This window comes from Taurulus bubalis, assembly GCF_910589615.1.
Source record: "Taurulus bubalis genome assembly, chromosome: 4".
In the NCBI taxonomy this organism is placed as follows: Eukaryota; Metazoa; Chordata; class Actinopteri; order Perciformes; family Cottidae; genus Taurulus; species Taurulus bubalis.
The window spans coordinates 32,676,781-32,687,599 of record NC_136592.1 but is presented as its reverse complement, the minus strand read 5'-3'; positions in this window follow the sequence as shown (position 1 = coordinate 32,687,599).

Here is a 10,819-nt window from a genome sequence, read left to right as displayed (position 1 = left end):
ATAACACGAGTAAACACAAAATGCACTTTTTAAATGCACTTTTTCACACAACTGTATGTACATGTATGTACAGGCACCTCGAGTGTTCCTGTGTTTAACGTCGTGAGAAAGCAAGTGAGAGTTTGTTTACTCTTAGTTTATAGCAGACCTGGGCATCTTACGGCCCGCGGCTCTCCCAGTCTGGCCCGCGTGAGGTCAATCAAAAATGAAAAATAAATAAATAAAGTGCACGCCATGAATGCAATAGAAACGGCAATGCTTTTACTTTGAAGGCGATTTATTTATGTGTGCGCGCTTATGCAGCCTCACGACGGTGTAACGGCCCGATAATCCAAAGACCCAAAAGCACAACTCAGGAAGGCAGAGGTACGGAATATGATTCGTTTACTTAACAGGTAACTACAGGTTACACACAGGAAATGCTGGAGAGCAAGGTTCAAAACACAAGACGATCTGGCAGAGGACACATGCAAGTGAGGGGACCTAAATAGTGAGCTAATGAGGGAACGGGCTGCAGGTGAGATGGGCGTGAGGCCAGGTGACGGTGATGAGTGGTAATCAGGTGTGAGTGGCAGGATCTGGAATGACAGGACAGTTAGTATACAGACAGGCAGACAGGATGAAAATAACATAAAGAAAGTGTGGCGCTGAACCGTGACAGACGGGCAGTGTTGCCGACTTGGAGACTGAAGTGAAAGCGTCTTGTTCTGCAGTTTCTGTCGCGAGACCCCGCCTCCCAAGGAGCCTCGCGCTGCAGTCTCCGCCTCCAGATTGAACATTAATCGCGCAAAGCCGCCGCGGATCTGACCTGCGGTCTGATCCACTATGCAGAGCACCTCAAAGAGGAGAACGTTCCTCACATGAGGAAAGATGCTCAGAAGATGTTGGTTCTCTTTGGATCTACCTACATGAGAACAAACCTTCTAGTGATGAAGTTCAACAGATCAGATCCTCTCTCTGATACCTGTCAGCTGTCCTTCATCTCCACCTCATTCAACCAGACTTCATGCTCTTGAAAATTAATTGCCCACCCCTGGTTTATAGCAATTTGCTTTCCACATGTTTTGGATCCAGAGTGTTGATCATGAAACAAACACACCAATAGCTGCTCTTCCACCTGCAGGCGGCGTAACGCAAATAGATCAGCTGCTGACGATCTGCTTTTTCTGCTCTTTAATTGAGTTTAATTTAAGCGGGGGAGGGGTTGTGGGGGTGGGGTCTCATCCTAGAAAGATTTGAGCGTTAAACTCTTCATTTCCTGCATTCTGTGGAACTTTTCTGCATCATTTAAATGGACGTAAATGTCTTTGTTGTGTACTTTGTTGTAGTGTCAAGGAACACAAAATGCAGGCGGCAGCTGAAAATGCAAATATATATATATATATATATATAATGTGGCACCTATTTAGAAAAGAAGAAAAAGTGATAGGTAATGCTTTTTTATGTTTCACCAACATTTCTGCTCATTTTGTAAAACGTTCTAAAAGTAGAGGGAATACATAATCAAAATATTTTGGGGAAATTACAAGAATATAATCACAATCTGGCCCTATAGTCTGCTGTATATTGCTCTCATGTCTGAGAGACACAGAAAACACTTCACCACTTCACCACTTCACACTTCACCACAGGCCACTTCACCCCTTCACACTTCACCACTTCACACTTCACCACTTCACCACTTCACCACTTCACCACTTCCCCACGAGCATCCTGGAGTAAAGAGGCTGGCCCAAACCCAGCGAGGCTGGGCTCCAAACCTTTTACAAGTCAGAATAACTAAAAGTCAATATTACTGCAACACCGATCGGCTCATCACACAGCCCCTCCCACCTCCGTTTTCAGCCAATCAAACGCGAGCATGCCAGGTCACCTCAGAGACGTACGCGATGGTAAACGACTTCTTACACAGAATAATATCGGCGGGGACAAAATATTAGTCGGGACACGCCCCCAAGCTTCCAGATGCAAAAACCGACGGTCCCGGCTGAGCTGCTGACGCTGCTTCCAGTCGCCAGTGAAGATCTCCCCCGCTAAGGAGCCTCAGTCAGAGACAATGGTGGCTTTGAAGGCATAGATTTGCACCCGTGCTGAACCCCCTCAGCTCTGCACCTGACCGCCGGGACGCTGTTGTCTGAAATGTAACGGCACGCATGACTTCCCTTTATGGAATGAAAGCGCCCGGCACAAACCACGCTAAGAAAGACCAGAGCAAGTGCATGAAGGTGATTTATCTTCTAGCTCATTCTTGACAGGATATGCTTATTGCTTCATTTTTTTTTCATGTGTTTTCCGCGTGTAGGCAGATCCAAGAAGTACTTTTCCACACGTCACTTTGAAATACTTCATTCAATTATTTAAGAGACTTCAAACCTGTTTTGTTCCTCATTATTTCCACTTTTCCATCTTTTTTTTGTGTGCATGTTTGCTTGAGCTCTTCTTTGTGAACATTGAAAGCCGTTCGTGTCTTTAAGCCTCTTTGTGTGCTCTGGTTTAACTCAAGGTGGGAGGATTCAGATGTCACTAACGAAGACCACGCCCATAGTGAGACGAGTTTACAGAATGTTTATTGTGAGATGGAAAGAGACGGTCGGGTCGAAGGACCGGACCGGGGTCGAGGGATGAAGGGATGGAGAGAGAGAGAGAGAGAGAGAGAGAGAGAGAAAATAAGAGAAGAACGGGGTTGGGGGAGCGGGATGTCGGAACCGAGTCGAAGAGGAAGTAGACGGGTTCGATGAGTTTAAGTACGCACGGCTCGGCTGATTGGCCGAGTTCAGGGCGTGGCCTTCGCTCCATTCAATGGGTTCTTTCTCTACTCTGCATATATTACTGGAGCGTTAATAACTAATTAGCGAAACACGTACAAAACAAACTCCCAGAACTGGTCAACTAAGAACATAACACATTTTTTTTTGGGGCCATTTTACATGACAAGCACGAAATACCAGTGACAGAAACGTTGGCGGTTTCACGTGGACGGTCAGCTCTGCTTTGTCGCCTGATGCTGGGACAAATATGTGGGAAACAGACTTTCAATTGAAATGGAACGATGTCAACTCAGACCCGTGCGTTGGCAGCTTTTTTGAGCTGCTGTGTGTGTGTGTGTGTGTGTGTGTGTGTGTGTGTGTGTGTGTGTGTGTGTCTGTGTGTGTGTGTGTATGTGTGTGTGTCTGTGTGTGTGTGTGTGTCTGTGTCCCGATGGGACATCTGTTCCTACTGTCGCTGAATGAAAAATGGAGCTTGTCATTCTATGGCCTACTTTTTGCACACATAGCCTTGTCAGCAAGACAGATAGATTTCAATTGATCTCACACACACACACACACACACACACACACACACACACACACACACACACATGCAAAGTGGCGGGCCAACCTTCATACAGTATATTCACACAGCATGCCACTGTATGCTCTCTCACACACACACACACAACACGACCCGTCAAACATGTGCAATTTTAACACTCAGCGACACAAGCTCTCAGCATGCATAAAGCAAGTTGACAAGGCACACACACACACACACACACACACACACACACACACACACACACACACACACACACACACACACGGGAGAACACCTCTAAAGTGACACGAACGCATTCACTCGAACACTCACACTGTGAGGACCAATGCAATCAACACACTCTGGAGACCCCTGTCTCTCTGTGTGTGTGAGAGTGTGTGTGTGTGTGTGTGTGTGTGTGTGAGAGAGTGTGTGTGTGTGTGTGTGTGTGTGTGTATGCAATGACTGTGTGTACATTTTCTCAACTAAAGTGCTGCTGTGACAGTGATGGTGACACTGCATGTCGGTGCGTGGGTGAATGTGTGTGTCTGTGTGTGTGTGTGTGTGTGTGTGTGTGTGTGTGTGTGTGTGTGTGTGTGTGTGTGTGTTGGCAGCACGTCAGCCGTCTTCCTCCCTCACCAAAGAGCCATTAAAACCGCGATGACGATTGTGCGAATGCATGCTGATGCGGTAAATTTGCGTGCCAGCCGACGCGTTAAAAGCGGGTGTTCGTGGGTGAGTCAGCTTCTTAATGAGAGCCAGGTTGCATGAAGTGTGTGAAGTGTGTGAAGTGTGTGAAGTGTGTGAAGGGCCGCACGCAGATTGACTCGGTGGATGATCAGCACATGAGACACGAGTGTCCGTGTACAGGAGTGGGCCTGCGGTTAGCAGCTGTCTCCCGCCAGCTCGGACGGTTCACTTTATTAAACAGCAAAGACTACTTTTTATTAGAATGATTCAGTACACTACAATTTCGATTTTGCATTCCTTAAAAGAAAATGCAGAGATTGAAAACAATCAATATGATCTCCTCAAAAACCATCAGACTGCGGCCACTGGTGGAAGACATGCTACATAACATCCCGTTGAGCTAACATTAGCACATCATTAACTAGCCTTAGCACTGCTTCGCTACGCTAGCTACTGAAGGTAACTGAGCACATGCACATGCTGCTTTTGCATCATTGTAACAGTGAACGAAGACCTACTCAGCTTTACAGGAACACTGTTGTTCGTGAATTGCGTTGACTTCTGTCTGAGGGGATTTTGGTGGGTCACTTTCACACCGTGATCTGTAGCTTTAGCTGCTATCGTTATCTTTTTTCATCTGCTATCGCTTCTGAATCAGTTTGACATCCTGGATATATTCTTTAAAATCACATTGTAGACCCATCTGTCCGCCTCGCCAAAAATTAGACAATGTGTATGCAGGGAGTACAGTTCGTGGCAGTGTGGGCTCTGATAGCTTGACTAGATAGCAGCGGGGGGAAGTCTGGGCCTAGCTAAGGATCAGTTGGGGAGCAATTGGTCATTATATGTTGCTTGTTCTCCGATATTTCCTGAGCCCCTTTAATACTGATAAGAATCTCTCGTTGGACGCAGGCAGTGGAGCAGCGATCCTGAAACAGTGACCTTGTGAAGTTTCTTTTTTACTCTCGGGTGCCATTTATGTGAATGACACTCGAATGGAGCAGAATAGGTATCATTACGTCGCAGCGATCAGACTCCATGAATGATGCAAACGCTCACTGAGCTACTCATGCGCAGGTGTCATTGATCAAGTTCAAGGAATGCAAAACAAATGGAGGCCATTACCCCGTATGTGGCACACCTGTACTTGCCTTAAGAGACTCCTCATTTTTAGTTGGATGAGCATATGTTAATGTACGCGTGAGGCTCAGCGAAGGAGCGCACAGAGTGTGCTTCAACACTCAAACTCCATACCATAGCCGAGGGGAGGCTTCAGTTAGCTATGCGGAAAACAAGCGGCTAATGCCTGGAAAATTATTGTTCCGGAAAAAGTTTGGCTTTAGTTCTGCTCTGGTTTGTCTGCATACTGGCTCATGAAGTTGTGGTCAGACTACATCTACATGTGGTTTCATGAACAAAGACAACCAGGTAGAAACATTGACCAACGTTTCAAAAAGCACTCTAAAAGCAAAGCAATGCCGGATACTTGGGATTTCTGATCACAGTTTGCAGTCAGTGTCAAACAGACTGATTTGTCAGAATGTTTCCATCCCCACAAGGTACAAACTCAAATTAGAGAAAGGTTAGAATATAATGTATCTTCCCTCCGCCTGTCTTGGGACACGTCATATTAACCTCTGGACTTAGACACATTCAACTTCCCACATTAGCGTTCTATTTTTTTAATTCATTCAAATTATGCTTACTCTGTTTGAAGAAAAACGTGGAAAAAAAACGAATAACAACTGCTTTCTTATACTACCTGTTATGCTAAAGTGGTCAATAATTAGTAAGAGCATAATTTAAGATGACTACATTTCAGTTGTGGGTCTTTGAGAGAATCTCCAGCAGACTGGCATTTCTTCCAGGTGCAAGAATATTTATGATTAGAAATCTGCTAACGTTGACTGGTTTTGGTGGATTAAATCCCAAATAATCCCAAATAATGATTTATATTCATTTTACCATATTTTTCTCTTTTATGTTCCATATTTCTTTCTTTCAATATTTTCAATGCTTTTTTCTTTATTTTTTTGTTTGTTCCTCAATGTTTTCAGTGCATTAATTATCTCTCATTTTCCTTTCTCTGTCTTTCTTCAAATGTTTTCAATGCTTTGACTCTTACTTCTCCTCCCTTCCTCTTGTTCTTTCTTTCTTTCTTTCTTCCTTTCTTTCTCCTCAGTCCATTCCTCTGTTCATTGCTCTGCAGAAGCAGCTATTCCCCGTTCACCACAGTTCCTGTTTAACCGAAGTGAAACCGATCATACAGATAGCACTTCCGTTCCCTTCCTCTCTGTCTCTCTCCTTTTATTTCCTCCCTGCATTTTTTGTTCCACCACCCACTCGCCCTCACTCTCCTGGATTTCCTCTCTCTCTCTCTCTCTCTCCTCCTCAATCTCACGCATGGTATTTAAATTCTCCACCAGTCCTTCCTTAACCCTGTGTTCATCTAACTGAAAGCGATAGAGCAGAGCCGCATGGCGTGTGGGAACCGCCATGTTGTTTGCAGAAAATGGGCCGATGATATATTCATCACGGCCCAGGCAATGAGAATCCTGAGAGAGAGAGAGTCTAATTTTGCTCAGCCATTTTGCTGCGATAGTGTGTGTGTGTGTGTGTGTGATGTCATTCAACTGCCTGCTCCGTCAGCTGTGACACCTTCCATAAAAGCCCTTTGCGTGCCAGAGAGCATCAACAACGCTCTGCCGCTAATGCGTCCTCCTTTGTCTGTCTCTCTGCTCCCCTTCCCCGTGTCCTTCATTAGACTCCCTTTGTCTTGTCCCAAAGATCCATCATAGCCACCATCAGCGGGCTTTGAAAAGGCATTAATGGGCACTGTCATTTAATTGTACGTGGCGTAATAATAAGTCACTCTCACTTGATTGCCGTCACTGTGGGTTCATTGTTCCATTGTCATTTTGTTTTGATATATTGGATTTTTGGTCCACATACCGTCCAAACCTCATTGAGATCCGAACAAATGCGAGCCAGTCCACCTCTGAATCTTAATGCGAGCTAAAAGAGCTAAAGAGCTGAGGGGAAATTGAACGGATGACAAAAGTTCCTTTTAAAAGACGAGAGTATTGTGACATTTCTTAAGATGTGTTGGTCCCAGTCTCCGCAGTATCCAGGATGAGAAGAAGACAGAATGTTGTCAGCGCATTAGATCCAGCTTCACGAGTCCGAGTGCCCTTTCATCATGCCCCTTCAATCGAGTCTCACCTGGAAGCGTTCACCGCCCCGGAGACGACGATGAAGGGAACCTGCAATGTGATGCACGCTGAAGGGCATCACAAAACAACTGACTCCGGTTGGTCGTAAACCTGGGAAGGGCAGGCTGCCAAGAAATATACGGCCGGAATACTTTTCATGTGAAAAATATCAAGGAAGCCTCGAATGAAGTCATTGCCGCTCGAGAAGAGCAGCCGAGAGCAGCAGGATGCTGAGTATGACACGACTGATGGCTTTGGTGGCTGGGAAATCTACATCACACCAATATTTGATTAAATAGAGGAATCTTAAGGTTTTCATTAACTGGGAAGCAGTTGGATTTAGCTGCCACGCAATTATTCTTCTCGTTCCACCCACTCACTGCTAAAGTGAGCCCTGGGCTGAACGTCCCGCTGGTCGGGAAGCAGTTCAGCTTCGGCCACGACATGCAAATGATCGTGTCCTTCAGAAGACAAGGGGGAACTCTCAAGGCGCCGCCTCTGAGGTCTGTGCTGCCTGAGCTGCAGGAACAAACCTTCAGACTGTATGAAGTCTGGGCCTCTCACACTCACACCAGCATGTAGCTTTATACTTTGCACATTTACCATCTACTTCGTCCTACATGGCTGTGTTTGAGTGTGTGTGCGCTCTGCTACATGCACTTTTTAATTGCTCCTCTGGGGATGAATACAATAACGGAATTGAAGGGCATTCGTTCCATCGGCCCTGTTGGTTTGAACAGTGTGCGTTTGAAAAGGAAAGTGAAGATGCCGCTTGTTTTTCTTTCTAATGCGTTTTCTTCTTCTTCATTTCATTCATTGCCACGGTGCTGCGTCGCCGTACCACACCGTTTTTATCCTCTCCAGCCGCCTCTTCCCCCTCTCTCTGAGCGGCGGTCCCGCTGGTAGCTCATTTCAAATTTCCCGTCTTTGATGAGCTCCTAATTAAGTATCCTATTTACGGCAATTAATTCAATTACCTACGCGTGTTAATCAGGTGCTTGTCATGTTTGTGGGCACGCCGTGAGTTCTTGTGTGTGAGACACTAATTATATCAGTAGGAGGTTATGAGGGGAACCTGAGAGCTGGTCAGCTTGTGGTTGAAGAAGTTTCAGGAGACTAAAGGTCTTTTATTGGAGGCATTTATTGAAGCATGATCAAGTAGAAATACGCAGTTGGCGTTAACCACAGTGTACTGCCACCCACTTCTGGAGGTGACTTCCTAGATGAGGTAAGGAGATGAGTTTCCTCCGTAGGGTGAAGATTCTATTGGATATTGGATATAAACTTAACAATAAACTGTGCCGACCTCGGCCACGTTGTAGTGCATTCTAAGGGGAGACTGGGAGACGAAGGCAGCCCAGCTTCATCAGCGGCATTGACCCAGCATCATCCCAGCATGCAGACAATTGAGCCGTTGCTCTGAAATAGACAGACGGTGGCCTTAATGACCTGAATGTGACCCAGAGAGTTACTGCGTCATACTACCTCAAACCGGAAGAAGGAAGGTTCCTTCACAATACGGACATATTCACCTTCTCATGGCTTATGTTATTAAATGGCTTAAATAAGTCAATTAAGACCCTTGTAAGCAAAGCTTTGAGGAAGGAACACAATGGTAAAATGTATGTATGAAGCGCTTTTCCCCGACATTGGTCAACAAGTGTTTTTTAAAAGGATGTTTTCAGTTTTCTCTTTGATTTTGTCACAAAAAAGACTTGTGGTTTGCATTACTACTTCTTTAATGTTAAGATACCTTCATCATAGTTATTATAATAATTACTTAGTTGCAGAGATGGAACAATGTAGGTCATGCGTTTACAAAAATGTCGACTGCAGGTTGGAAACGACTGATGCTGTTTTTTTTTTTTAGAGGATGTTCTCTGTCTCTTTCATTGTAAAAGTACTTTTACACAAACCAACCAGTGTAAAGCCTTTTCCTAACCTAACCTTTAGTCATAGCGCCGCTGTCATGCATTCTATCTCAGGACACCACTACTGGCATCAGGGCTCTGGTCCCACCTCAAATGCAGCCGTATGCTGTCACCTAAACTGACCCTTCTATATATTCAACATTTGGATGCATATCAGAATCCATGCATCGAACTCTGAAGTATTAACAGCAGCACAGAACAGGGTTGAGAGCAGAGTACTGGAGGTGAGCTGCGCCGCCGTTACTCATAGCTTACATCATGATTTACTTCTGCACAGCTGAAGAAAAGGCGAAGGTTATAGACGTTACCCGACATGAACCTGTCTTCACATTTTTACACCATGAAGCCACAGTAGACACCTCTGTAATAATCTGTGTGTGTGTGTGTGTGTGTGTGTGTGTGTGTGTGTGTGTGTGTGTGTGTAACTGCTTCAGAGACAACCTGTTCCCAAAGTACAGCGGCAGGTCATAATGATGTTCCCAGTCTCTCTCTCTCTCTCTCTCTCTCTCTTTCTCTCTCTCTCTCTTTCTCTCTCTCTCTCTCTCTCTCTCTCTCTTTCTCTCTTTCTCTCTTTCTCTCTCTCTCTCTCTCTCTCTCTCTCTCTTTCTCTCTTTCTCTCTTTCTCTCTCTCTCTCTCTCTCTCTCTCTCTCTCTCTCTCTCTCTCTCTCTCTCTCTCTCTCTCTCTCTCTCTCTCTCTCTCTCTCTCTCTCTCTCTTTCTCTCTCTCTCTCTCTCTCTCTCTCTCTCTCTGCTGTGTAATTCACTTTCTCTTTCTGTGTCTTTCTTCTAAACTAGGACAAGGACATACATGGACAAAGTAGTGCTTATTAGTGTCCTGCCCTGGACACACACACACACACACACACACACACACACACACACACACACACACACACACACACACACACACACAGCCTCCTGCCTGAAGGTGACTGCGGGAGATGAGGAACCAGGCATTTTGCTACAGTCGCCTCCTGTTGGATCAGATAAGTTCAGACATCCAGACGGCGCAGGAGGCGAGGACACGTGAGGCCGTACTTCCAGTATACAGTCACTGTGTTTGAATGTAGATTTTCTTATCGTGAACCAGTTCTGCAAAAGCTGTCGGACAAACAAAGAGTGCATACTCGTTGTTTAATGAGCTGCAGGAAGACAGACAGGTGTGCCAGTTGAAGATTCCACGAGATATGATACGCTTTGGGGAACGTCAGGTGCTTCAAATGCTGCATCGCTTCAAGTTTGATGACAAAACTTAATTAACTTATTATAATAAAATAATGAAAACGTTTTAACATGCATGATAAAACGTAGCGCAAAGTACAACTCTCACCATTTCAACATATTTAAAAGGCTAACTAAAAGACACGTATAACTGATGCTAACCCCTGTATGTTTACTGTACATTTTGCTGCAGAGAATTATGAGTTAAACAAAGGTCATCGTGAGCAGTGAGCGGCTCCAGGACGACAGGAAGGAGCCAACTAAATACATTTAAGAATTAAAACATATCGTCCACATCTTTGTGTGCTGTCATATTTTATTGTTTGCCTGAAACCGTATTTTATATTTTGGTCAATTATTTGTTAATAACGCCTCATCCGTCAGTTTCTATTGTCATCTTATTTTATCTTGGTGCTCCAAGCTTTTATTAAATCATGAGAGAAAAATAATTAACATGTTCACCATCAGCTT